Source organism: Mustela nivalis, assembly GCF_964662115.1.
Source record: "Mustela nivalis genome assembly, chromosome: 16".
Lineage (NCBI taxonomy): Eukaryota > Metazoa > Chordata > Mammalia > Carnivora > Mustelidae > Mustela > Mustela nivalis.
Genome location: NC_139035.1, coordinates 67482960 through 67510406, shown reverse-complemented (window position 1 = coordinate 67510406; position 27447 = coordinate 67482960). Strand labels below are relative to the sequence as shown.

At 43.8% G+C, this 27447-nt stretch overlaps 1 protein-coding gene across 5 annotated transcripts in view; it reads right to left on the bottom strand.

Moving 5' to 3' along the window:
* Positions 1-27447, bottom strand: part of ASH1L (ASH1 like histone lysine methyltransferase) — a 174162-nt gene that overhangs the window by 116446 nt on the left and 30269 nt on the right. The window lies entirely within an intron of this gene.

The window sequence follows — 27447 nt, the reverse complement described above, 5'->3', positions numbered from 1 at the left end:
GAAGACATGAACAGACATTTCTGCAAAGACTTCCAAAAGGCCAACAGACACATGAAAAAGCGCTCCACATCCCTTGACATTAGGTAAATACAAATCAAAACTGTAATGAGATACTACCTCACATCAGTCAGAATAGCTAAAATTAGTAAGTCGGGAAATGACAAATGTTGGCCAGGATGCGGAGAAAGGGGAACCCTCCTACACTGCTGCTGGGAATGCAAACTGGTGCAGCCACTCTGGAAAACAGGACAGAGGTTCCTCAAAAAGTTAAAAATAGAGCCACCATACAACCCAGCAACTGCAGTACTGGGCATTTACCCTAAAGATACAAATGTAGAGATCTGAAGGGGCACCCGCACCCCCCAATGTTTATAGCAGCAATGTCTACAATAGCCAAACTACGGAAAGAGTCCAGACGTCCACTGACAGATGAATGGATAATGAAGATGTGATATACATATATGTAATATTCCATTATATAATGGGATATTATGCAGCCACAAAAAAAAGAAATCTTGCCATTTGCAATGACGTGGATGGAACTAGATGGTATTCTGCTAAGTGAAAAAGTCAATCAGAGAAAGACAATTATCATATGATCTCCCTGATTTGAGGAATCTGAGAAACAAGGAAGAGGATCACAGGGGAAGGGAGGGAAAAACGAAACAAGAGAAACCAGAGAGGGAGACAAACCATAAGAGGCTCCTAATCTCAGGAAATAAACTGAGGGTTGCTGGAGTGGTGGCGGTGGGAGGGATGCAGTGGCTGGGTGGTAGAAACTGGGGAAGGTACGTGCTATGGTCAGTGCTGTGTATTGTATAAGACTGATGAATCACAGACCTGTACCCCTGAAACAAACAATACATTATATGCTAAAAAAAAAAAAAAAAAAAAAAGGCTGTATAAACTTTTAAAAAAGGAGGAAAAACAACAACAAAGACATACATAGATAATTTGGTTTTTCTTCCAAATCATGATTAATATTAGATAAACTGAGACGTCAAGGCGCTGCCAGCCCACGGTCCCCGCCAGTAGGCGACTGACGGGCTCAAACCCAGTCTCACTCCGGTCAGAGCTCTCAACCCTTCCCGCCAACAGAACAGTCTCTCCAGCTCTCCAGCTGCTCCCACGGCGCGCCTGCAAAGGCCAAGCCCTCCTGAAGACAACAATCTTCACCACATTTTCCATGAATTGTTTTTTTCTTTTTAAATTATTGATCTACTTTAAATTTTGAAAATAATCTGTGAGTAGGTCAGCTTTTTATCTCAAAAGGAGTTTTTCCATTACTCACTTCATTTTCCTTTACTTGAAATACATTCAGCATCTAATTTACTCATATTTGAATCTTCCTTTAAGCTCTCCATTTTATGTCACTCACAGTTATGTTTACTACTGAGCCACTAATACAACAGACTGATACTATAACTTCATACCAAGTTTTAATACTTGGAAAGACTGATTTTTCTTTGTACCCCTGCAGAAATTCCTTGGCTATTTTATTTATAACATTATTGAGGTATAATTCAGTTATACCTAAAATTTCCTCTTTTAACGCACAAATTCAATGGGACTTATATATCCCAAACCACTACCTTTAGAACATCTGTATAAGGACTCCTGATTAGTTCTGCATTAGGTAAACTTCCAGGTGGCCTTGAGATGCATTTGAAATTTCAAAAATGTCCAAATGACTTTAATTTTGTATATTACAGTAGGGGGAAAAAAATCTAAACACCAACATTAATACCATAATAATGAATCGAATTAATTTAGTAAAACTTTCTGGTGTTACCAGATATTTATAATTTTATTCAAAATAGACCCCAAACAGTTGCTCTCAAGTTTAGTTCTAAATATTTCACAAATAACATTGCTTTCATGAATAAATTTGGTTTGTTTTTTCTTTTTAAGATTTTATTTATTTATTTATTTGACACAGAGACAGATCACAAGTAGTCAGAGAGGCAGGCAGAGAGAGGGGGGAAGCAGGCTTCCCACTGAGCAGAGCCCAATGTGGGGCTTGATCCCAGGACCCTGAGATCATGACCTGAGCCAAAGGCACAGGCTTAACTCACTGAGGCACCCAGGTGCCCCTTATGAATCAATTTTTTGTTAGATTTTCTTTTCTTTCTTTTTTGTTTTAAAGATTTTATTTATTTATTTGACAAAGATGACAGGTAGGCAGAGAGAGAGAGGAGCAAGGAGGCTCCCCAATGAGGAGAGAGCCCGATGTGGGGCTTGATCCCAGGACCCTGAGATCATGACCTGAGCTGAAGGCAGAGGCTTTAACCCACTGAGCCACCCAGGCGCACCTGTTAGATTTTCTAACTCTACACTGATGATATTCACGAACACTGATTTTACTTACTTTACAGTCTTGAATTCTTGCTTAATCAAGAACTTATTTTTTCAGAAAGTAGTAAGCACCTACTGTTTAAGCACAAAGAACAACAGCAGTGACAAAATCCCTTTTACCATGGAGCGTTCACTCTAATACGCTAACAGGGTAGAGACAGTACAAAGGTGAGTCAACTATTGCACATCTCGAAAGCGAAATGTGCTACGAACAAGCTGCAGAGTGTGGGAGAGGAGGAGAAACTATGGCTGGAGCGCATTCACAGTGTTAACAAAGGTTGTTAGGGACGTCCTGACTGAGAAGACCACATCGGCACAGAAACCCAACGCAAAGGAGGTGAAGGAGGAATGTACAGACACCTGAGAAAAGAATATTATCCCAAAGAAGAAACAGTGAGAGCAAAGGCCCTGAGGCAAGACCTCCTCTGGTGTAATCAAGGAAGTGAGGTCGGGCAGGAGCTAGAGAGGCAGACTGGACACATCTTTGTTAGTCCAAAAGATGGGAAGCCATTGGAAGGTTTTATGCAAAGAGGTATGTGACCTGATGCTTCATTCAACAAATATACATGGAGTTCCTACTCAGCATTGGAGATATAGCAAAGAATAAACGCAAAAATCCCTCTGAAAGGCAGAGTGGGGGGCTGTGGGGGGTAGGGAGGGGAAGGGAGGGGGAAAAAATGAACCAAGATGGGACCTGGGAGGGAGACAAACCATAAGAGACTCTTAACCTCGGGAAACCAACTGAGGGTTGCTGGAGACGAGGGAGGTGGGAGCGAATGTGGGGTGACGGACATTGGGGAGGGTGTGTGCTATGGTGAGTGCTGAGAAATGTGTAAGACTGGTGATCCACAGACCTGTACCCCTGTGGGAAATAATACATTATATGTTAATAAAAATAATTCCTGCTTGGGACACCTGGGTGGCTCAGTGGTTAAGCCGCTGCCTTCGGCTCAGGTCATGATTCCAGGGTCCTGGGATCGAGTACCGCAGTGGGCTCCTTGCTCGGCAGGGAGCCTGCTTCTCTCTCCACCTCTGCTTGTGCGCTTGCATGCCCGCTCGCTCTCTCTCTCTCTGACAAATAAATAAATAAATAAAATCTTAAAGAAGTCTGCTTCTCTCTCTGCCCCACCCCCACGCCCAACTTGTGCTCTGTTTTGGACATGGTGTGACTGAAAAGCCTTCTGAACATCAAACAGAGAAGTGTGAGCGTGAAGTTTCAAAATCTCAAAGACAACAGCACACAGACATTTAAAGCCTTGAGGCTGGCTGACACAGCCGAGGGAGGGGGATGGAAAGGCAGAGAGGAGGACTCCAACAAACACGGGGGCAGGGCCACACCATGAAATAAGGAAGAGCCAGCAAAGACTAAGGAGCCAGAAGGTAATAACAGGGACGTGGGGTGAGGAACCCATCTTTGTAAGAGCCAACTGCCAACCGCTGCTGACCGAGCAAACAGAACCAAGGGCATGGGTGGATCAGCGGGAGGTGGCACTGGGGGGGGGGGGGGTTTGCCGGGAACCCCGCAACAGCACTCTCTGTAAAGTGAGAGCAAAAACCCCGTTGGGATGGGCTTAACAGCTCAAGAGAATCTAAGAAGAAAAATGTAAGACCACGTGAAGAAACACAGGGAAAGAGAGAAATGGGAGTCAGAGCTAGAAGACAACGTAGAATCAAAGAAGCTTTATTGTTTTCAAATGTTAAAAACGACAACTTTCTATTCTCCAAGGAAATACAGCAGAGAGGGATTTCAGGGGTAGCTTAGTCGATTAAGCATCCAACTCCTGGTTTTAGCTCAGGTCATGATCTCAGGGTCAGGAGATCAAGTCCTGAGTTGGGTTCCTCACTGATTGGGGAATCAGATTGGGATTCTCTTCCTTCCCTCTCCTGCTGCCCTTTCCCCACTCTCTCTCTCAAATACAAATAAATAAATCTTCAGGGGGCCCTGGGTGGCTCAGTTGGCTAAGCGTCTTCCTTCAGCTCAGGTCATGATCATGGGGTCCTGAGATCGAGTGTGACGTCGGGCTCCTGGCTCAGAGGGGAGCCTGCTTGTGCTTGTGTGCTCTCTCTCTCTCAAAAAGAAATAAATACAGGGCGCCTGGGTGGCTCAGTGGGTTAAAGCCTCTGCCTTCGGGTCAGGTCATGATCTCAGGGTCCTGGCATCAAGCCCCACATCGGGCTCTCTGCTCAGCAGGGAGAATGCTTCCTCCTTTCTCTCTGCCTGCCTCTGCCTACTTGTGGTCTCTCTCTGTCAAATAAATAAATATAATCTTTTTAAAAAAATAAATTAATTAATTTCCTCTCTCTCTGCCTACTTGTGATCTCTCTCTGTCAAATAAATAAATAAAAATCTTAAAAAAAAAAAAGAAGACTGATTGCTGTTACTGTTCCTTTCAGAAATGTCACTGCTACTCTTATTTTGCCACATAAACGTTACAAGCAACTTATCTAGTACATGTGTGTGCATATACGTAAAAAACTTTAATTTTCATGGTTGGATTTACGAATACCCTGAAGGAGTAAAGGGAGGGGCTTGTGCAGATAAATGTTTCTCCGCTGATGTTCACAGCTCTACTGTACACAAAGAGCCAAAAGGCGGCAGCCACTCCATCGATGTCCACCGGCAGGTGAATGATAAAGAGATGGCGGCGTGTCATGCAACTGTTCAGGAAATCTTGACATATGCCATACAACACGGATGAGCCGTGACGACATTAAGCTCAGAGGAAATCACAAGCCAGTCGCAGAAAGACGCTGTAGGATTCCATTTCTGCAGCACCCGGAGGAGTAAAATTAGAGACCAGAGTAGAAAGCAGTTGCCGTGGGCCGCAGGGAAAGGTTTTCACTAATGGAGGACAGAATCTCGGGGGGGGGGGGGGGACGATAGACGGTGACGAAGGCTTCACGGCAATGGGACGTACTTACTGCCACAGAACTGCTTATGCAAAACTGGTTTAAAAGGTCCATCTGACGTTATGCATATTTTACCATATTAACAACTCACAGATGAATTCTGGGAGAACTGACCTCTTCACGATGATCCTACTCAAACACACTTCCACTGGTTCAAGACTCAGCGGCATGTTGCAGCTGTCCTCACACACGTCAAGCCCCGCGCGTTGCTTCTGTCTAGGTGCTACTCACTTCTCATTTATTACGCTACTGGCAATCACCACACTGAACTCTCCGACAAGCCTTCTCACTGATTCTGATGATCAATGTATGCAGCATCACTTACAAATAACAATAATCTTAATAACTTTTCCTATTTTTATCCTTCTAGTTTCTCCTTTCCAAGTTTATTCCTGCATGTCCCCCAGTAACATTAACACACGACAGAGCCCACCTGCTTCATCTCCACCGCAGCGAGAGCACTCTGGCTGCTCCTGATCTAGCCGCACACGCGCAAACACAACTCCATGCGCTCATTTACACGTCTACACGTATTCCACACTTCTACATACTCACTTTACTCATCGAGGGAGTATCAGTTTTTCTGTTTTTTTAGCTACTGATGTTATTATACTCCCTTACATTTCTAGGAAAAAACAACCAACCATACATAGTGCCTTTTTTCCTTTAAATAAACAACTTTTGAAAAAGATTTTATTTATTTGAGAGAGAAAGAGAGAAAGAGTGTGTGTGTGTGTTTGTGTACGTGGGCACAATCATGAGTCGGGGCTAGGGGCACAGGGAGAGGGAAAAGCAGACTCCCTACTGAGCAGGCAGCCTGACACTGGGCTCAGTCCCAAGACCCCAGGACCACGACCTGAGCTGAAGGCAAATGCTTAACTGAGCCACCTAGGCGTCCCTCCTTTAAATAAACATTTTGAGATAACTGTAGGTTCACCTGCAGTTGTGAGAAATAACAGAGATCCGGTATACCCTTTACCCAAGTCCCCCCAATAACACCTTTCCAAAGTATAGTTACCACAACCAGGATATTGATATTAACATAATCCACTGACCTTATTCAGATTTTCCCAGTTTTACATGTATTCGTGTGTGTGTGTGTGTGTGTATGTGTTCACTTCTATACCGTTTTATCACCTGTGCAGGTGCATGTATTACCACTACAGTCAAGATACAGAATGCTCCCATCACCGAAAGGATCACTGTGCTGTCCCCTTATACCGCACAGCTTCATATTTTTTAACTAAGAAAACTGTAACTGCAGTTAAAGACTGCCAGCCTTGGCTACCAATTGTTAATGCCATAAATGCCTTAAGCACAGGGCTACCACACCATTCTATAAAAATAAAAGATACCTATAAACTTGTTTCCATGAAATATAAAGCAAATCTATTTCTATCTTGCCAAATTACGTTGAAATAAGCATATTTTTGTCAAAATAGGTAAAAAAAAAAAAAAAAACTTTGCTTTGACATTTAAAGACTCAATACTTTCAAGGACTGACTTGTAACCTTGAAACTAAAATGAAGCCCTTACAGAACTATATGGCTATTTATTATAAAGGATACGTTTTAATCATTAAAAATTACAGATTTTCATTCTTGAACAGTGGAAATAACACAGTAATATACCTTTAATTCAACAAATCTAACAGGAGTGTGTGTGTGTAGTCCTCTGTGTGCACATATTCAAAAGTAAGCTGAAGCAAAACTTGCCCATACTCAGAAGCAGCTGAGCACGAGCTCAGGGAAGATTATCGTGTTGTCTCCCTTTCTGTGTATCTTTGTAAGGCTTCAGAATACTATGCTTGCTTTCTTCTCATTCTTAGGCTCCGCAAATGTCTCAATAATTTTGGAATTATTGGTTTCCTCAAGGTTTTACAGAATGAAACCAGAGCCAGGAACAGGATTTCTGGGCAATAGTATTAACTTCGAGAGAATTCTCTATTATTAATTTTCAATGATCATAAAGCTAAAATTTTCTGTGATTTCTGGAATCAGATTTAGTAAATTATCTTTATCTTTTTATTTTTTAAAAGATTTTATTTATTTATTTGACAGAGATAGAGATCACAAGCAGGCAGAGAGGCAGGCAGCGAGGGGGAAACAGGCTCCCCGCTGAGCAGAGAGCCCGGGGCTAGATCCCAGGACCCTGAGATCATGATCTGAGCCAAAAGCAGAGGCTTAACCTACTGAGCCACCCAGGCATCCCAGTAAATTAACTTAAAAAAAAAAAATTATGTTTACCCATGTTTTCACATTTATTAAGATTTTATTTTTAAGTAATCTACACACCCAATGTGAGGGGGTTTGAACTAACTGCCCTAAGCTCCACTAATTGAGCCAGCCAGGAGCCCCTTATTTGCATATAATTAAGCAAAAAACCGAATTATTCCAACTTTCTTTTAACTTCTACTGTATTTGGAATTATCTGTCCTTTAGCACTCCTTATTCTATTTATTTGTCTTCCCTCCCTTCTGTCTACTTCTGGGTTACACTTGCTACATAAAACCTTCCGTTTCATTTCCAAACGATTAGGTCTTTTTGTTGTCTGCTTTTATTAATTTCTAGTCTTTCTCCATCCTGACCAGAGAATACTGTTTGTTTTTATTCTTTATGGTAGTTTACTGCAAGTTCCATTTTTGTGAAACTCCATCTGTTACGGACTGAAGTATGTGCCCCAAAATTCGAATGCTAAAGCCCTAACCCTCACCCCCTAAACGTGGTTGAGTCTGGAGACAGGTCCTTGAAGGAGACCTCTACTTCAGCATAAAGGAAGTTAGAAAGGTGAGGCCCAAATCTAGGAAAATGGGGTCCCTGTCAGAGGAAGAGAGCCCAGAGCTCTCCTTCTGCATCCACAGAGAAAAGGTCACAAGAGGACACATCAAGAAAATGACTATGTCTAAGCCAGGAAGAGAGTCTTCACCAGAAACCCACCCTGACAACAAAATGATCTTGGACATCTAAACTCCAGAACAGAGATGGTTTTTAACCCATCTGGTCTATGATTTGTTGTTACGGCAACCCTAGTAGCCTGACACACCGGAACATTTTTGTTTCACTTGGGACTTTTCATAGCCTAAACTTTTTTTTTTACACTGTGTGGAATATACTTATTTTATCAGTTAAATTTAAAATTCTAGAAAATGTATACTTCTCGAAATTCAAAAACTGATCACGTAGTTTTCGATACTTGCTTTCTATCAGTAGCGATTAGATTAGCACACTCTCCCTGCTCTTGCCTCATCACTCACTTACAGGACTGCTGATTGTTTTCACTGTATTACATCTTAATCCACTGTATCACCTTTAAATGACATTTTCCAACCCTTACTATAATATTTGCTTTAGCCTTCCCATTCTTCTCCTGGTTGGCTAACAGAAAGAATGAAGGTTGTCTTCCACAGTTTGCTGAAGAATGAACATAATATACTCCAAATTCAAGTGTTCAAAAAAGTTGGTCAATATCCTTTGAATATAGATGAGCTGTCCGACTTGAGGGCATTAAGAAAATTGCTATTTTGGTTCTGAATTTTGACAAGAACATGCTGAAGTTTATCCTCCCAGAGGTAACTTGATCCTTTGACCTGGATCACAAAGGAGATTATAAGGTTCACTGATCAAGTCTAACACTGCAGTTGTTTCCATGACACATAATCTATAACAATATTAAATGAGATCTAACAAGCCCTCTCAATCTATTTATTGAAATTTTCTATTATTTTTAAATTTATTTTTATCTTTTAAAAAGATTTTCTTTATTTAAGAGAGAGAGAGAACACACGAGTGTAAGACAGACACAAGCAGGCGCAGGAGGAAGGGGCCGAGAGAGAGGGGAGAAGCAAACTCCCCATCGAGCAGAGAGCCTGATGTGTGGCTCCATCCCAGGACTCTGGGATCATGACCTGAGCCAAAGGCAGATGTCTAAACAACTGAGCCACCCAGGGACCCAGAAATTTTTTATCATTTTACTTTTATTTTATTTATTTTTTTAAAGATTTTATTTATTTATTTGACAGAGAGAAATCACAAGTAGATGGAGAGGCAGACAGAGAGAGAGGAGGAAGCAGGCTCCCCGCTGAGCAGAGAGCCGGATGCGGGACTCGATCCCAGCACCCTGAGATCATGACCTGAGCGGAAGGCAGTGGCTTAAACCACTGAGCCACCCAGGCGCCCCAGAGAGGAGGAAGCAGGCTCCCTGCTGAGCAGAGAGCCTGATGTGGGGCTCGATCCCAGGACCCTGGGATCACGACCTGAGCCGAAGGCAGAGGCTTTAACCCACTGAGCCACCCAGGCGCCCCTTTTTTATCATTTTAACAATGTCTTTACATTCAGCTTTTTAACAGCTGAGCTAATAAAAAGTTCGGCCTTTCTATTTGAAGATACCAATTATGCATACTTTTATTTCTTCCCTCTCTTCCCATTCTATCACACATTGCCCATCCTTTTGAACTTTGTTCATTTCCATCTTGTTCCTTCTTCCCCACTGTTTTCACATGTGCTGCTTCTAACTGCACTTTTCTATAATTTTTTTCTTCTATTTGTCTTTGTATGCCTTCAAATGCCTCATATATCTCCTGTGTTCTTGAAACCGTTTTATCCTTCATTGTTTTTACAAAAGTGACTGTTTTAATTTTTTTACAATTCCCAGCAAAGTATTTGGAAACAATATCCTTGCTACATCTGCAATCCAGTCTGCTAAAACTTGTCAGCAGGGGAAGCCCTGTTCAGAACCGACAATTATTTATTCTCAGCATTCAAAGACATAACTCTTTTGTGCCCTAACCTTTCTTTAATTGATGGTTGGAGGCGGATATTTAACTGTTGCTCCTCCAATTCTCATTGTTTTATATATATTTTTGTCTTCGATAGTCTAGAAATTCACTTAATGTGCCTCAATATAGACATAGCTTTATCGGCCCTTCTTAGAACGTGTCCATCATGAATATTCAATTTGGGACTATTACCCTTCAAATATTAGGTTTCCTCAATTATTCTTCAGGACTCCAACTGGGACATATTAGACTCATAATCATCCTTTCTCTACTGTAATTCTTTTTACCATTTTTGACATATCTGGCTGTGCTACATTCTAGGTAATTTTCTCAATACTGTTTTCCAGTTCACTATTCTATCCACAGCAGTGTCTAAATTGAAAGCTAAACTATTATTCACTGAGCCTTTATTTATTTCTTTAGGAACACTTCAAAAATTTGTCTGTCTTCCTAGCCCAGGGGCCATGCTAATCTTCCCTGTATCATTCTAATTTTAGCACATGTACTGTCAAAACAAGTACCACTGAGTCTTTAAATGTAAATGACTCTACTTTTTTCATCATAAAAATAAACCGCTCATATCCAGAAAATATATTTCATTGGCTTCTTTTGAAAATCTGCCTGGTTACCTTCATCTCCCCGCCCCCAATTATGTGTGTGTGTGTGCATGCTATTTATTAATTATTTTTATTAAGATATAATGTATTATTTGTCCCAGGGGTACAGGTCTGTGAATTGTCAGGCTTACACACTTCACAGCATTCACCACAGCACATACCCTCCTCAATATCCATAACCCCACCACCTTCTCCCTCCTCGCCTCCCCCCAGCAATACTCAATTTGTTTTGTGAGATTAAGACTCTTTTATGGTTTGTCTCCCTCCTGATCCCATCTTGTTTCATTTTTTCCTTCCCGATTAATTTTAAATTCTTCTCTAGACAGGAGTATATTTTTCTGGGAGGAAGGTAACAAAAGTATATGTAAAGGAAACCACTGAGATATTACCTTTTTTTTTTAAAAGATTTATTTATTTATTTGGAAGAAAGAGAGAGCACGAGCAAGCACAAGCAGAGGCTGGGGAGGCAGAGGGGGAAGGAAAAGAAACAGACTCTCTGCTCAGCAGGTACCCCAGCACAGGACTCTATCTCACGACCCCAATATCATGACCCGAACTGAATCCAAGAGTCAGACACTTAACCCAACTGAGCCACCCTGGCTCCCCACTGGAATACAGCTTTTAAAAAATAACAACAATGAGAAACTGTATTTAAAAGTTTTTTTAAAAATATTTTATTTATTCGTTGACAGAGAGAGAGATCACAAGCAGGCAGAGAGGCAGACAGAGAGAGAGGAGGAAGCAGGCTCCCCGCTGAGCAGAGAGCCCGATGCAGGGCTCGATCCCAGCACCCTGAGATCATGACCCGAGCCGAAGGCAGAGGCTTTAACCCAGTGAACCACCCAGGCGCCCAAGAAACTGTATTTTAAAATGAACAAAGATATGAACAAAGCAAAGAATTACATAGCAGAACAAGAAAACATGTTAAAACTCAACAGAATAATGGAAGAAATAAATGCTACAAGATAGGGCTTTTATATTTTGTCATTACTATGAGTGACTACCAAAAAGTGAAGGAGAATAAAGAAAATGAGACCTTGTGAAACACAGTCACAGAATCTAAAGAAAGGGCAAGTTATAGGAGGAAGATAGGAGAATAGTAAAAATTACAAAAATATTTTAAAATATCTCCTTCTAAAAGATATTATCAATTTATACTTCAAGGCAGATTTTTACCAAGTTTGGCTTCAGTCTCAAGAAAGCCAAACAACTGGGACTCCTGGGTGGTTCAGTGGGTTAAGCCACTGCCTTTGGCTCAGGTCATGATCCCAGGGTCCTGGGATCGAGCCCCGCATCCGGCTCCTTGCTTGGCGGGGGGCCTGCTTCCCTCTCCGCCTCTGCCTGCCACTCTGCCTGCTTGTGTGTGCCCATGTGTGTGCTCTCTCTCTCCCTCTGACAAATAAATAAATAAATAAAGTCTTAAAAAAAAAGAAAGAAAGCCAAACAACTAAATGCTTACATTCATGTTATTTCTGGTATCACAAAACTTAGAAGTAATCAACATAACAGATTACTACCAATTTTTCTAACACTGTCAGTAATACAAATAAGGCATCACACTTGGATTTGTGGTATTATTTGAATATTCACTTTATTTATTTTTCTAAAATTTTATTTATTTATGTGACAGAGAGATCACAAGCAGGCAGAGAGGCAGGCAGAGAGAGGGGGAAGCAGGCTCCCCGCAGAGCAGAGAACCCAACTCGGGGCTCGATCCCAGGACCCTGAGCCGAAGGCAGCGGCTCTAACCCACTGAGCCACCCAGGCGCCCCCATGAAGAACTTCCTTATGGGCATCATGTGTCAACATTAAATGAGCAGACGTACATGTATTATTGTAAAACCGAAATGCTGACATATATATAATCACAAAAGCTGTTAGTTGCTACGAGAACCATCCCACAGCACGCCTGGGGCTCAGTTGGTTCAGCAACAGCCTTCGGCTCCGGCCAGGATCCTGGAGCGCCGGGATCGAGCCCCCATCGGGCTCCCGGCGAGGTGGGGAGTCTGCTTCTCCCTCTGACCTTCTTCCTTGTCATGTTCTCTCTCTCTCTGTCTCAACGACTATCAAATAGTCAAACAGGGAGACTGACAGCATAGACAGGTTATCCAGGTCAACACGAACATGTTAAGGTTAAGCACGGACGCTAGTGGAATGTAAGGAATTGACGGACCTCCACTGTCCTCCTCATTCTCGCCTTCCCGGAATCTCACCGCACTAGGAGAAGGCACACTGAACATTAACTTTTAGGTGAAACCTCTTACTCTAATCCTTGGAGCTTTCAAGAAAAATCCCGCTTGGGCACCTCATGTTACGCGAACGCGAAATCAAAGCATGTCAACGTGGCTCAAAGGTTCCCGAGAAGCCGCAGAGTGAGGCTGACCCGCAACCTCGGATCCAGACGTAGAGAAAAGTCTCTCTAAAAAGTAGAGAACGTCAGAGCAAAAGGAACCCGGCGCAACAAGCGTGTTCTTACCCACAGAGACCCGTCGCGCGCCGCGGACTGACCCGCGGCTGGGCCCGGGCCGGCTCGCTCCCCGCGCCCGCGGCCCGACAGCGGCAGCTCCCGGCTGCCCCACGGCGCGCGCCGGGCCAAACGGACGTGCAGGACGGACAGTCGCGGACAAACCGACGGTTCGTGGTCGTTTCGGGAATACGGACAACGGAACAGACACGCGTGACTCCGGGTGAGCCCTGCGTCCGGCTCCGAAGCTCGGCCCTCGGCCCGCTCGTGCGGTCTCGCAGGGCAATAAAGGAGCAACGCCGTGGACAGCAGTGTTCCGTGCACACGCCCAGGGCCACGGCTGGAGATCGGGAGCCGCGGTCCCGCAGCGGCTGCGCCCGAGACCCCGAAACTCACCGCCCGCGCCCCTCCCGACCCGGCGAGACCGGCCGGACGGCCGCACGACGGCCGCGGAGGTGCGGAGCGCTCCCCGCCGTTCACCGGGGCTCCCGGACGGCCGCGCGCGCGCGTGTGGCACGCGGGCCCCGGGCGGGAGCGCGCATGCGGCCGCCGCTGCCCCCGGCAACACGGAAGCTGGGACGCCCCGGCGCGCGCGCAGACGCGGCCGGAAACGCAGCCGCGCGGCCCAGTCAGCGGCCCCGCAGCCTCGGCGACCGCGTGCGCAGGCGCGTTGCCGCCGGGAACTCGGACGGCTGCACGCGCCGCAGCCAGCGCGCTCCCGGAGCCGCGGCGGACGGGAGGCCGTGGCAGGGCCGACTCCCGCGGCCGCCCGGGCTGCGGGGGGCGCCGAGAGCCCGGTTCGCTGCCGCGCAGAACCGGGGCTGCAACACCGGGGGCGGGGACGCGCCGGACGCTGACCGGCGGCCCGGGCCAGGCTGGGCGCCCGACGCCGCAGCACGACGGCCGGGGCGGGTCGAGCCCACACGCTCCGCGGGAGGAAACGCGCGCTCCCGCGGCGGCCCGAGAAGCGCCCGTGCGGCCGGCGAATCGCGCTCCCGCCACCGAGGCTGAGCGCGGGAGCCGAGACCGCCGCGCGCACCCCGGGAACTGCGGGACGGGCGACGAGCGCAGCGGCCGCCGGGGAAAGCGGCCGCGTCCGGCCGGGCCCCGCGGGTCGCACCCCGGCTGCGGCTCCCAGCCCGGCTGCGGCTCGGGGCTGTCCGACCCGGTCCGTCCCGGCCGCGCGCCTGCACGTGCGCCAGCAGCACACAGCGACCTCAGAAGTCCGGCTCAGATGCGGCCGCAGCGTCCGACGCGTCCGACCGGGACACGAGAGCTACGCGACCGCGCCGCCGGACCGAGCAGGCCGCACGCGAGCAGACGGGCGGCGACAAAGTCCCCGAGAACAGAAACACCGAGAAATGCCGAGCGGCCCGCATGAGCGCGTTCGCGGACTAAACACGGCTGGGGAAGGAACGAGTCTCCACGTTGAAGGCGATCTCAATAGAAACCGCCCAAACTGAAAAGCAAACAGAAAAGACTAGGAAAGAACAGGACAGGAGATCAAGAACTGTGGGACAACGGCATGACGTCGCATCACGGGAACACTGCAAGAGGGCCAGAAAGTCTGGAAAGCTCAACGAATAATAAGCAGGAAAAATGCAAACAAAACAAACCAACGAAAGCCCTACACCTACACACATCATTTTCAAACCACAGGAAGTCATAGATAAAGGGGCGCCTGGGTGGCTCAGTCGGTGAAGTGTCTGCCTTGTGCTCAGGTCATGATCCCAGGGTCCTCGGTCAGAGCACGACATCAGGCTTCCTGCTCAGCAGGGAGCAAGCTTCTCTCTGCCCCTCTGCCACTTGCCCTTGTTCTCTTCAAACAAACAAAATTTTTTTAAAAAGAAAGAAAAAAAGGGAAAAAAACAAAGATAAAGGAAAAAAAAAATCCTGAAAGAAGATGGGAAACACCTTTCCTACAGAAAAGCAAAGGTAGGAATTATATCTAATTTCTTCTTGGAACCATGCAAGCAAGAACAGCAGACTGAAATTTAAGTGTAAGAAGAAAAAAAAAAAAAAATCACCAACCTGAAATTCAGTATTCTGTGAAACTACCCTTTAAAAATGAAGAGGGAAGTCTGGGTGGCTCAGTGGGTTAAGCCTCTGCCTTCAGCTCAGGTCATGATCCCAGGGTCCTGCGATGGAGTCCCGCATCAAGCTCTTTGCTTGGCAGGGAGCCTGCTTCCCCCTCTCTCTCTGCCTACTTGTGATCTCTCTGTCAAATAAATAAATAAAATCTTAAAAAAATAAATAAAAATGAAAATGAAGAAGAAATAAAGACTTTCACTGACAAAAATTGAGGGACTCTAATCCAGCAGACCTGCTTTTTAAGATGTTCAAAGTTCTTTAGAGAGAAGGAAAATGATGGTTCAGAAACTCGGATCTAGAAAAAGAAAGGAATACCACTGAGGAAGGAAAAAGTGAAGGTGACATAGAAGCTTTTATTTTTCTTATTATTAGTTGATATAACAGATAAGTCTGTTTAAAATAATAGCAACAATGTATGAAAAGGCCTGATATCCTTATATATAAGTGAAATGAACAATGGTGATGATACAAAGGAGGGTAGGGAGGAATTTGGGTGATTTTGTTATTACAATGTACCCTTGAAATGATAGTGTTATCTGAAAGTGAACTTGGCTTAGGTGTAACTGTGTATTGCCAACTCTAGTACAACCACTAAAAAATGTAAAGGAAAAGGTTTATGGACAAAATTTTCCCCAAATAGTAAGAAACATTAAGTTACTCATAAAACTATGTTAGAAATTAGAAATACAGGGGCTGGCTCAGTCAGTTTCATAAAATCCCTAGGTTTTGTTATCTCATCATGTAAGGCCTTTAATTCTGATGTCTCCCCAAAAGTTTTCATTTGCTTCTGTGCAGCTATATCTCAAAATTAATTAGCAATGTGCACTTACAGAGCAGTCTGTATGTGAGCATCTCTGTAGTGATTTATGGTCATTAAAATGAAATAAAAGATATGAACAGGCAACCATAAAAAGCAGCATGTGAATTAGCAAGTCACTGTGATGATGTTCAGGCGTAATTCCCTGGGACTTAAGGAAAGCTATGCCGTCTTTCAATGTGGTTCAATAATGACTTTTTCCATTAGCAAGATCAACAAATAAATGAGAAATATTCACATTTGCTGTACCTCATTTTGTACACCATTCAAACAAACCATGACACAGACTCAAGCAGATATCGTTACCATCCAACACTTTAAGAGAAAGTGAACTGCCCTATCAGCCAAATGCAGCACTAATTAGAGAAGATTCTACTACAAAATGCAAGAAATGAGGATGAACCCGCTGGAACTGACTATGAGAGTTTGACTCTTCCTGGTACATTTATAGCCGTGTTCACAGTGCAGCAGAAGAGATCTGCTTTCCCCTCCATTTACGGCAGCTTGGTATTTTGGGAAGAGTGGCATCTTGTTTTGTCTCCAAGGCTTAAGACGGATCGTTGCTGCCCCTTAGCTGTTTGTGTATGTAAAGGGAGAAAAGAAGCCTTTACTGAAATGTGAGATCCACCATAATTTGCATAACAGCCGCTGCCTTGCAGAAGCTGGGCCCCAAGCCAACCTCTCTCCTCTTTTCCACTACAAAGTAAGCAGCGCAAGCAGCTTCCAAAACAAACAGTCAGTATGAAGGTAAGACAACAGAAGCCTACTGAAAGCAGGACCTGTACACCATCAGGTCTTCCAGCTCCAGTAACTTTTGCCAACAAGAACCCGGGAGCGGAAAAGCAGCAGCGGATGAAGCAGTCTTCTATTCTGGACCTGCTCCTACGCCGGTACAAGGAAGACTGCTCCCACAGAGGACACAACTCACAAGGTGCAGTTAGATGAGAGAATGGGACCCCTTACTTCCTGGATAGAGCTAAGGAGCCTAAACACAAAAAAACTGGTCAAAAATGGAAAAAAAGGCCCTGGGATAAACAGCATCGACAGCAGTGATGATAAAAGTGTCACTTGGGCTCATTTGTATTGTCTGTTAGTGATTGAGTCACTAAGATGTGTTAAATGCTTTGAAAAGGTACCTGACATCCAAAAATGTTTTCCTAAACTAAGAACCTAATGCGGGGCTGTTTCCGAATGGAGACACTGCAGACAGCTTGGTTTATCTCTCCGCGATGTGGAGACCCACACATCTGGCTTCGTCTGACTTACTGCAAGATGAACGGCTTTTCTAAGGGTCGTCAAAGTTGTGATTCACCAGGAAATTCATGAAAAAGCCACAGATAATGACGCTAATTTCTTAAAAGCAGCAAACTATAGATTGTTTTAAATAGACCTAAAAGTTTTTTTTTTTTAAGTTTTTTTTTTTTAAGATTTTATTCATTTGTCAGAGAGAGAGCACGAGCGCAAGTGAGCACAGGCAGAGAGAGTGGAAGGCAGAGTCAGAGGGAGAAGCAGGCTCCCTGCGGAGCAAGGAGCCCGATGTGGGACTCGATCCCAGGACCCTGAGATCATGACCTGAGCCGAAGGCAGCTGCTTAACCAACTGAGCCACCCAGGCGTCCCGAGACCTAAAAGTTTTAATACACACTTTTAGTAACTGAAAGGAGAAAATACAAGTATTTCAGTTGGGGAAATTTACGCAAAAGCACCATCTCAGGGCTACAGAAACCAATCCTCTGTTCTTGAGCTAGATGGATGTTAAGGTGCGGAGTTCTGGTGCTGGGGCTGGTTTTGTTGGTTTTGTTTGTGCTGTTGCTGTTTTTAATGCCTGCAGATCTTGACACACAGTCCATAATCTCAATGACCTATTTTTGTTAAGATTTTATTTATTTATTTAACAGAGAAAGAGAGACAGTGAGGAAGGGAATGCAAGCAGGGGCAAGGGAGAGGGGGAAGCAAGCTTCCCGCTGAGCAGGGAGCCCGATGAGGGGCTGATCCCAGCACCCTGGGATCCTGACCTGAGCCACAGGCAGACCCTTAACCATCTGAGCCCCCCAGGAGCCCTTAATGACCTATTTTTTAAGTAGAGTTTTGATCCTTAAATGCAAAAACTAAAATGATTGCCCTAACATTCAAGGAACATTCATTCACTAGTAAACAAAAGAAAAACCACGAACTGCACTACAACGTGACATGTTAGACAACGGAACCATGCGCAGTGGAAGTGGCGAGGTTACAGCTCAGGGACCCTTCCCCAGAACTGGGCGACAGGTGGGCTGAGGCTTTCTACTGTCTCATCCGCCCTCCTTTCTCTATTTCAAATGAAACTTTTTTCTCTTTGCTTTTTATTTAAGAACTTAGTAACAAATTCATTTTTCTAATTTTTCATTTTTATGTTAGCTAATTTACTTCTTGAGATTGCAACAGAAAAATGTGTCATCAAGTGCGTGCAGGACAATTTCCAGTTGTCTGATAATTCCTAGCGTCACAATCAATAAGCAGCTTAACAAAAAGTGACCAAGCATCCTTTTGCTCTGGCTTCTAGCCATCAGCATCTGTCTGTGACTTCCTCAGCAGTCTTTGTAGTTCCTACCCGTGCAATGAGGGACTAGACAAGGAACTACGGGATAATCACACTCAGCAATTTCGGTGCAAAATAAAAAGGTGGGGTTCAGAAGCAGGGTCTACCTTACTTCATTGTTGTTACTGTGAAAGTTACCACTGAATTCTGCAATTGTTAGGATCATCTTTCTCCTTTCACATATATTCTGAGGTGTTACTAATCCCATGTAGCTTGGCTAAAAATACCTAAAATATTCTAGTGTACCTATCTACCATCTGTGCGTCTGTGTCAGAATGCCTTTGCCCATCTCCTAAACTCTGACTTCCTAACACAGTAGCAGAACTCTTTACTACTAACGTGTTTTGACATTGAGATGTTTTCTAAAACTAATGGTAATATACACACAGTAGACAAAAACTTGACTGTTACAACATGAAGGTAGAAAAAGACCAAATTTAATAGCTCAGAACCTATTTTGTTTGAAGCGTGAGTAGTGGTTACTATCTCACTTTACCAACACTGCCATTTCTGCCATCTTTGCTCCTATGATTTTTTTTTTTTTTTTTTTTGCTAATCTGTATAATCGCAATTTAGATAATAGACTCCAGATAAACAAAAGCCTTAGGAACACCATACATCCAGTTCGAAGACCCATATCTATAAAAAGGGCCCCAAGGACATCACAGTTAACACGCAAACAATGACCCACTCCCTTCCTTGGGAGGTCTCCTCCAGTCCTACATACTTCTCTTTAACTCCTGACATTAGGTACTCGCTGGGACCAAGTGTCCTCATCTTTAACAAAAAGATGAGGTCATTATTCAGATCTTGGATTATGTCCTCATATTTTCCCACCTTTTAGTTGTAAGGGCAGAAGGGGGAATTAAACATACAACAAGTTTCCTTTTCTTCTGGAAAAATAATTCTTAATTCTATGAAACAGAACTACATTAAGATTGGCTTTAGGGGCACCTGGGTGGCTCAGTGGGTAAAGCCTCTGCCTTCAGCTCAGGTCAGGATCCCAGGGTCCTGGAATCAAGCCCTGCATCGGGGCTCTCTGCTCTGCAGGGAGCCTGCTTCCCTCTGTCTCTCTCTCTCTCTCTGCCTGCTTGTGATCTCTCTGTCAAATAAAGTTTTTTTTTTTTTAATCTTTAAACAAACCAACACCACGAACAGTCACGTTGAGCTTCGCCAGCTGTATCCTAAACCCCTAATACACCTCAATTCCCTTTCCCCTTTTAGAGTTAAATCCCTGCAACCCATGCTTGACCCGGCTCTCCATCGCCACCTGCTGGTGCAGGTCTGTGCGCTCCACAAGCAGCACCAGCCTGCCCAGAGGCCCTTCAGTACTAACAGATCAAAGTAAGATGCGGGTACTGTATCGTTAAGATTTAACATTTCAGCTAAAAAGGACACGGCTCCTAATAACTACAACTAAAAATAATTCCAAATTTCTCTAAAAAAAGAAAAAAACTTTCCAAAAAAGCAATTTTAACTTCAATGTTTCCTCTTTCTAATATAAAGTACAGCCACAAAATGTCAGAACTTTAAAAACAAAGGAAAAAAAATCCTTAAAAACAAATGGGAATTGTCATACAATTTTTAAAAAATTTTGTTAGAAGCAACACTACATGGTTCAAAAATTTTAAAACTTTGTAAGTCAAAACAGAAGAAACTTCAACCCAGGATTTCTTAAGAAGAAAATGTAGACAAAAAACGCAGTTTCCCTAAGTTCTGAGTATGACACAAGAAAGCAGAACATGTAAGCCCCCCCCAACTAGTCCTCCACAGTGTATTTTCTCAGCACTCGCCTACACTAAAGGGCTTCAAATTCTTGTCCTGTCATCACAACTGATAAATGTCTGTGCAACACACTAGCTGTGCCTCTGCGCCCTTATATTTACTTTGGCCCCCAAAACCTCTTTCTTTCTAGCAGTTCTAGCCAAGATGCCAATACCGAATTCTGAACACAAACCCCTCTGCAAATCTGCCCAGCATACACTCCACCCACCTCCTCCCAATGACTCTGTGAACTCCTCTACACTCTGCATGTGTTTTTATTATGGAAGCTACCACACAGTAACAACCTGTGTACTGCCCAGGATGGCACTTCAGTAAGATAAATCAGATAAATCAAAGAATACTGTGAGGCTAGAGATTGTTTAAAATTAAGTGACCCAAATCCTGACCTTCCGTTGTGAAAAGTACAATCATTAATAACAGAAGTCATACCAGTAAATGTAAGTAATACAAGTAAACGATTAATCCCCTGACCAGTTAGCTGAAGTGTAACAGACACGGGCGCCTGGGTGGCTCAGCCAGCTAAGCCTCAGACTCTTGATTTCGGCGTAGGTCATGAGATCCAGGCCCACATCACACTCTGCACCGGGCATGGAGCCTGCTTACGAGTCTCTCTTCCCCTCCTCTCCCTCTGCCCCACACCTCTGACCCTGGCTCATGTGCACTCTTTCTCTCTCTCTCTGGGGAGGAAAAAAGTAGGAAAGAAAGAAAAAGAAAAGCCAAAACCTAGATAGTATCTAACCCATTTTTTCCCTCAACATTTCATTTCGAAACAATTGGGATTTGTGTGCAGCAATGTAAAAACTGCTCGGCAAATGAGCTGTACTAAGCAAGGGCTGAGATACTATTATTATTATCCGTATGTTTTCTTATTAAAGAAACATTAATCCATCAGTTCTGTAATTAAATAAAATCTCAGACCGAAAGGGCTTAATTAGAATACTTGGATTCATGTGGGTTTTAATAACTCTCCATAAAAATCACTTGACTCAAATTCAAAATTACCTCTTCAATGAGCTGTTTCCTAAAGAATCTATTACGTCAGTGCAGACATTGCTTTCCCAAACAGAAAACTATCTTTTGGAGGAAAATTATAATTAGCGCTGTAAATTTTATTTATAATCCATTGTGCTCATTAAAGCCACTCAACTAGGCTAAAATGACACCAAAGAAACTATTCACTGGCAAAATGTCAGTCAGCACAGCACTAGAGGCTCAACACTCTGTGACCTAAACTGTTATCAGGGTACACTGGCACTGAAACAGACCCCAATCCCATTAACCTCAAACAAGTTTCAGTTTTAATCACCGGCCGCAGGAAAAAACACATTTTGGTTACTCTTCATCTGTCTCGAAAGTGCCTGTTTGGGCAGAGGCGCCTGAGCAAACCGGGGTCACATGTAAGTACAGACGCTGCGCGACTGTGACACTGCGCGACTGTGACACTGCACTGCTGCTTACACGCCAGAGAGGAAGGCACCAGCACCGCCTCCGTCTACGTTTGGGCATAAGGCATGTATGAGATACTAGGGCTTCCACCTCTATCCTCACTTGCTGAAATGCTGCTGCAGAAGAGTGGAGAGACCACTCGGACAACTTCCGAAACGACAGACACCACATGAAGTGGCAAGACAACAAAACCCAATTTGCACAAGAAGTTTTTTTATTTTTATTATTTTTTTAAGATTTTATTTATTTATTTGTCAGAGAGCGCAAGCACAGGCAGACAGAGTGGCAGGCAGAGGCAGAGGGAGAAGCAGGTTCCCTGCTGAGCAAGGAGCCCAATGTGGGACTCAATCCCAGGATGCTGGGATCATGACCTGAGCCAAAGGCAGCCGCTTAACCAACTGAGCCACCCAGGCATCCCAAAAAGTTGTTTTTCAAAGATTTTATTTGTTTATTTGACAAAGACATAGACCAAGCATGAGCAGGGGGAACGAGAGATGGGGTGTGGGGGGGGGAAAGCAGGCTCCCCGCTGAGCAGGGAGCCTGATGCGGGACTCGATCCCAGGACCCTGAGATCGCGACCTGAGCTGAAGGCAGCCACTGAGCTGACTGAGCCGCCCAGGCGCCCCTTACAGGAAATGTTTTTTAAAAAGACTGTATTTATTTCTTTACCTGAGACAGAGAGAAAGAGAGCACGCGCGCACCCGCACAGTGGGGGAAGGGGTTCAGGGAAGGGGAGTAGCTGACTCCCCAGAGAGCTCAGTGTGAGGCTCAATCTCAGGAACTCGGAACCATGACCTGAGCCGGAACAGACTTGGACGCTGAGCCGACTGAGGCATGGAGGCGCCCCAACTGTTACCGCAGGAGGAGGGAGACACACGCATTGACCTGTATATACCTAATGTCTTTGTGGGAGACGTTACAGACTCTAATGTTGGGAGTGATTTTCCTGGAAGATTCTTTGCACTGATTTTGGCTCCAAAACAACTAGTTCTTGGGGCACCCGGGTGGCTTCTTCCTCTCCTTCTGCCTGCCTCTCCCCTGGCTTGTGCTCTCTGTCCAATAAATAAATAAAATCTCTAAAAAGAAACAAACAGGGGTGCCTGGGTGCCTCGTCATTAGCCGTCTGCCTTCAGCTCACATCAGGATCCCAGGGTGCTGGGATGGAGCCCTGATGCACCCGGCTCCCTGCTCAGTGGGGGGCCTGCTTCTCCTCCCACGCCTCTGCTTGTGTTCCTTCTCTGTCTCTCTCTGTTGAATAGATAACATCTTTTAAAAAATAAATAAAATTTAAAAAACTTAAAATACACAACTAATTCTTAATGAAGTATTATTTTCCAAATGTAAATGTAAACCTGAAAATGCATTCAGTATACACATCAGTTTTCTCATTTTGATTGAGAAATGGTTGTTCTGCTTAATCGTTATCACAGTTGGTTAGGGGTTATCACGAGATTGTCTAAAAGGGGATTCCAAAATAGATTTACTCAGCGAGGAGAAGGGTAACAACGGTAACAGTATTTCGTTTTTTCCTTTTTTATCTCTTAAATTCTGAATCATAGGAGTTTATTACCTAATCAAATAGCATCTTCTGGTCCAATATCCATACTCTTACACATGATTTTATTTGTCGTGGGAGAGGCACAGAAGGAAAAGGAGACGGAGAACTGTAAGCAGGCTCCACACACAGTATGAAGCTTGATGGGGGGGGGGGCGGTCAGGGTCAGTCTCTCCACCCACAGACCATGACCTGAGCTAAAATCAAGAGTCCGAGGCTTAATTCACGGACTCACCCAGGCGCCTCTACACATGACATTGTTTTTAATAATAGCTTGCCATGTCCAAAGTATCTCTTGCAGTCTGAATTAGTTCCTGAATTCACAGAGCAAGAATGATAAAACCCTGAAAAAAACATAAAGAAAAATCTTCAATAAACGGGATTTGACAGTGATTTCTCAGATAGGACTCCAGAAGCACAGGCAACAGAAGAAAAGACAGATAAGCAGGAGTTCATCAACACTGAAAGTGCTCGTGCATCAGAGCACACGGTCAAGAGGGGTGAGAAGACAACCCTCACAGGGGAGTTCACATTAGCAAGTCCTGCACGCAGAGTGTATAAAGAACCCTGAAAACTCACCAATAAAAAACAGCACAATTCAAAAAGTTCTATACCAATTTACTCAACACCGGCTGTGGACGAGAGGGCTTGTTTCCCCAGATTCCTGCCAACACTCAATTATTATTATTATTATTATTATCATTAATATGAAAATTTTCAGTTTTGCCAAAATTTAAATACAGAAAAGCCTCAAAATTACTGAAACATAAACCAACCGTACCTTCACGCCGAGTACACAGCGTAAGTCAGTTATATCTATAAAAACAAGTTAAAAAACATACTAAAAAATACATTACAAATACTTTAAATAAAAACAGAATTAAGACCCTTAAAATCTTTAATATAACTTTAAATAAAAGACATTAAGAGCATCATCCTCTAATATTTTCTCAAAAGAATGAACTAAACTTCAAACTCCAATTATTAATGTGCCAGATCCTAAACAATGAATTGCAATTTTTCGTAAATTAGTTGATGTATCTGAATCCCTCTAAATAACAGAGTTCAGGGTCGCCTGGGTGGCTCAGTGGGTTAAGCCTCTGCCTTCAGCTCAGGTCATGATCTCAGGGTCCTGGGATCGAGTCCGCATCGGGCTCTCTGTTCATTGGGGAGCCTGCTTTCCCCCCTCTCTCTGCCTGCTTGTGATCTCTATCAAATAAATAAATAAAATCTTAAAAAAAAATCACAGAGCTAATGAGTAAACTACTATAAATTTAACAGTATGTCACATAATTCAAGAAAAGGAAAAATTTTACTCATGGAACTAAACTTGGGTTTTGCTTTTTAAAATTACATAAACAGTTTAAAAAATTACATATACAGTTACCAATCATTCAATACTAATCATAACAGCAAATACTTTATTTTTTTCTAGAGGGTCTTGTGTTTGCTTTCTGAATACTGCCAAAACAGAAAATAAATGGAGAGATAAAATATATGATCTATGTTTTCATTAGAAATGTAAGGCCTGGGGCGCCTGGGTGGCTCAGTGGGTTAAGCCGCTGCCTTCGGCTCAGGTCATGATCTCAGGGTCCTGGGATCGAGTCCCGCATAGGGCTCTCTGCTCAGCAGGGAGCCTGCTTCCCTCTCTCTCTCTCTGCCTGCCTCTCCATCTACTTGTGATCTCTGTCTGTCAAATAAATACATAAAATCTTTAAAAAAAAAAAATAGAAAGAAATGTAAGGCCTAATATTTGCTTTATTTTTTATTTTATTTTTTTAGGGAAGGAGAGAAGGAGACAGAAAATCCTAAGCAGGCTCCATGCTCAGCACAGAGCCAAACACGGGGCTCGATCTCACAACCCTGAGACCACGATCTGAGCTGAAACCAAGAGTTGGACACAACTGACTGAGCCACACAGGCACTGTGTAAGATCTGCTTTAAAAGCAACACTGACAAAAACCCAACTGCTTTTAAAGAATTGGGGGTAAATGTTCCAGGTGCATTTGGTAAAGGCCTGTTTTAGAGACTACAACATGCCTCGTAATAGTCCCTCTTTCCTTCCTTAGCCAAAGATTCTTAGTCTTTTTCGAGAGATGAACTCGTCTGAGAAGCTGGTCAGAGCTACGCAAAAACACAAACCTGGATCCGGAGCGGACCGCCCCGTCGCAAAGACAGCGCAGGGACCGCACGTCACATAAAGCCCTACCTCAGGCTGTAACAAGGGAAAGAAAACATTCACAGGAACCTATCGCATGCCAGACGCTTCATATAAATCTAATTCTGCATACAGCCACTGAGGAAGGGCATCCCTACTCCCGCACTATGAATGAGTAGACCACGTGTGAGTGAGAGAAAGCAAGCTGCTTATGTGTGGTTGTTAAGCCAGGATTTCAACTGGGTTCTGACTGCATAGCCTGTGCATGCCCTTTCCACTCCTGAAGCACTAATGCAAAGTTTACTAACACACCCAACATCCTGTGCTAAAGTAGCTGCCTGAAAAATAAACATCACCTTATGACTAGCAGTTCTGTTCCCGGGCTTGGAAACCACGGACTACTCGTAACAAGATACACGATCGCAACCACCCCATGCCAAGAGTGAGTGTGTGCTGCAGGTAAAATCCACTGAGTACAAGACCTCGTCATCAGCGTGAACTATTTAAAAAAGAAAAAAAACACGACTGCAGAAACATTACAAAAGACCATCATACTGGAGACTTTTACAAACCAGCTGTAGAAGATAAGCTCTAACATTGTTTCAAGGAAAAAAGCCAGATAAAAATCTTTTTCAAACAACCTTATGAAAATCCTTGAGTTCAGCAGGAAATCCTTGAGTTCATGAGGAAAATAAGGCTCAGGGGAGGTTACCCAGGTTAGCGAAGATTCATTGAGTTCATTTTTGCAAATATTGGTAGAACACCCATTTCTTCCCTGGCTTCTCATCTCACTCACTCACAGTTCATTTTATCAACAAAACACCCCAAGCTACTTTATATGCCTATGATCTTTGAAGAATAGCAACTATTAAAAATTTCTGGATGCCACAGCAATTTGAAGAACAAAAAGCCTGCATCATTATGGTTTCTGCTAACATGCAGAAAGCACATGAATTTGATGTTAAGTAATCAGTAAAAATCAAGTGATTTTATGTAGCAATATTTCAAAATTTTAGCCAAAATGTTAAGCCAAGTGTTTCTACCTCGATTCATTGTTTTACTTATATTTACAAATAATTTAAATATGCAAGTGGGCACATATGGTGCCCATCGCCTGAAATTAAATATTGTATGAAATGGCTAGAGGAGCCTGGGTGGCTCAGTTGGTTAGGCATCAAGCTGACTTCGGGTCAGGTCATGATCCCAGGATCATGGGACTGAGCCCCGTGTCGGGCTCCTTACTCAGCTCAGAGCCCGCTTCTCTCTTTTCTCCCAACCCCACCCCCTGCTTGGGCTCGCTCTCGCGATCTCTAATTAATACAAAAAACGTAAAAAAAAAAAAAAAGAAAAAGACTAAAACTTGTGATCAACACATAACCTAAAATTAAAAAAAAAAAAAAAGACTAAAACTTGTGATCAACACATAACCTAAAACAAATCTAGAATCTTTACAGCAGAGAATAAATAGGGTTAAGAAAAATTAGTGTATTTTTTTTGAAGATTTATTTATTTATTTGAGAGAGAGAGAGAGAGAGAGAGAGAGAGAGACAGTGGGAGTACAAACATGGTGAGCAGCAGAAGGAGAGAAGCACGTTCCCCGCTGAGCAGAGAGCCCAACGCAGGACTCAATCGCAGGATCCCAGGATCACGACCCGAGCCAAACACAGTCAGCTGAACCGACTGAGCCATGCAGGCACCCTGAAAAATTAGTTCCTGTATTTGGATAGCCTATGAGAAAGAGGGGACAAAAAAATAAAAAATAAAAAGAAATAAATTAGAGAAAAAAAGAGGGGACAATTTTTAATGTATCAACTTGCTTTGAGTGACAGGAATTAATCCTTGTATTAAATAATTCATTTTACAAAAGCTTTCAACATATGCGGCGCCTGGGTGGCTCA